This window comes from Adiantum capillus-veneris, chromosome 7 (assembly GCF_014529385.1).
Source record: "Adiantum capillus-veneris isolate H3 chromosome 7, ASM1452938v2, whole genome shotgun sequence".
Taxonomy (NCBI): Eukaryota; Viridiplantae; Streptophyta; class Polypodiopsida; order Polypodiales; family Pteridaceae; genus Adiantum; species Adiantum capillus-veneris.
Window position 1 is genome coordinate 124,102,335 of NC_140937.1, and position 2,400 is coordinate 124,104,734.

The window sequence follows — 2,400 nt, forward strand, 5'->3', positions numbered from 1 at the left end:
TTCCTCTTTCTGGACTTCCAATCTGACAGTCCAAATTCCAACTTCCAGTTCGCAATCCGAATTTTGAATTCCAGATCCCTTTACATGTTGAACATACTTTGACATTAAATCTGCATTCTGATGAACATACTCTACTTCCACGTTTACATCATCTGCTTGACTCCCAAATTGACAAATGGCTTGACAATCACCAAGATAAAATTCAACTCCATATGCATTTCCAAAGATGACTTCATAATTTGCTGCAATATCTTTAGCCTTTCGCAACATCCACTGTGAAATTTCAAGAACTATTAATATCTGAATTTGCATCTGCATTTCCACCTAAATTTGAATTCCAATTTGAATCTCAATTTGAATTTGAATCTCACTCAGAATATGAATCTGAACCAAAATCTAACACTTGGGATACTCCTCTTCATGTCCCTTATACAACAGTGCCCTATCAACTCCTACATATTTGTTCTGATTTTGTCCAATCCAAGAAGAAAATGATGTTGTTAATCCCCACAGAGTATCGATGTCATCCTCCTTGTGACACTGATTGTCATACCTCTTCATCAAGCTTTTCACCGCTTCCATTAAAATTTGCATCTGAATTGGTCTTTGCATCCAAAATTGAAGTTGAATCCAAATCCAGAATTCAGACTGAATTTGAATTGAAATCTGAATCACATTCGGCATCTTCCAAAATTTGACTTGCTTTATCAACTAAAAATTTTCCCTCAATATCTCTTCATATCCATCTATATGAAACTTTCGCAATATGGAATGCCACCTCCAACTTCCAATATGAATATCATCATCCTCAATCTCCTCCGTTATGCTACTGTCATCTTTTGGTCCTTGCTGCTGCAATTGTTGCTTGGCTCTTTTGACATCCTCTTTTGACATTTGCTTTGAAGTCCGCTTGAAATGACAAAATTCCGCCATGATATCCGCATTAGCATGCACATCCTCCATTTGTTGCCGACAACCGTCCTCTTCAAATGTATGTGAATTCCCAATGAGCATGACACTTTGATCAGTCGAAAAGGAATAATCATCCTGTGCTTCATGGACACACTTCCATGTAGGATAGAGGTAACCAGGGTTTCTGCCCGGCTCTGTTCCCTGACCTCATGTTGCTCCTCCTTACCTTGCTGCCTTTTATCTTGATGATATTGCTGATCCTCCACATGGTCTTCTTTCCGACTTCCCACTTCTGAGCTACCACCCATTGATTTTCTGATCAAAACTGCTGTGTACATTGTTGGGATACAATTTCCACAAGATTTGCTAACTGCATATTTCCATCAGTGGATCTTCGTGGTGACAATTCCTCCGAAACTGAGTTGTTCATTGTTGTTGCTGCAAATTTCTCCTGAGTACATTTGATTTTTGAAACTTCTTCCTGCTTTGACTCTTCATTTGTAATCCTACATACATTCTCAATTGAACCCAAAAATAAATCAATCACCTCTTCTTCTTCATTCCTCTCTCTATCCATCACCTCTCTGTCCATCCGACTATCCCACTTGTCCATTCCTCACATTATCCGCCTCTTCAAATGGTCTTTGATTTCCATGAACAACATCCTCAATATGTATGATTTGCTTCTCCTCTGAATAATAAATCTCATTCACAAGTGACAACACCGACATCAATTTCAGCAATGGATATTCTGTCTCCACTCTATGAGCACACTCCAGTGGTAGGATAGGGGTATCTAGGGGCAGTTTTAGGCTCTCTTGGCCAACCTCCTTTTGCACCTCCTTCTCCTCCACCTTTGGTATCCCCACATGATGGATGTCCGTCTCCAAGCCAACCCATCCGTCATCATCATCACTTAATTCATCTCAAACTCGGCCGCATATGCATCCCTCAATCTCTCACATGCTTCCTGCAATTTTATCACCTCCTTCCTACTGGAACATGATGTCCTCCTCTTTCCTTTATGATTAGTCAACCACTCATATGTCCTCTCTAAGTCATCCTCAAAATCTTCCAACTTATCCCATGCTACCTGTGTCCCATCAACTGATGCTTTATGCATTCTTCGGTTAAATTTTTGAAGTTTTGAACACAAATCCACCATACACCACTTCCTACATGCATCTCCCTCTGAACACTCATCAACTGCACTGTTACCATATACATGTGGTAGTGATGTGTGTGAACACACTAGGACCGCCGGGGCATTTTTTCCCTCTTTAGGAGGTTTTTTTCCCCGAGCATTGTATATACGCCCATCACTCTAGGGCTATCTATCTTTCCATTGCACACTAAGTAACACACTCTCTATTGTGTGCCTTGAGCTTCCTTCGTCTTCTCCAAGCTGTGTGTGTCTCTCTGCAACCCTAATTCCAACAATTGGTATCAAAGTAGGTTGCGTCCTCCCGGGCTTAGTCGCCAGCTGCT

The 2,400-nt window shown here is 40.8% G+C and overlaps 1 pseudogene; it reads right to left on the reverse strand.

Annotated features, from left to right (window-relative positions):
- Positions 1–821: 821 nt before the first annotated feature.
- Positions 822–2,077, reverse strand: LOC147454559 (uncharacterized; annotated as a pseudogene).
- Positions 2,078–2,400: the final 323 nt, after the last annotated feature.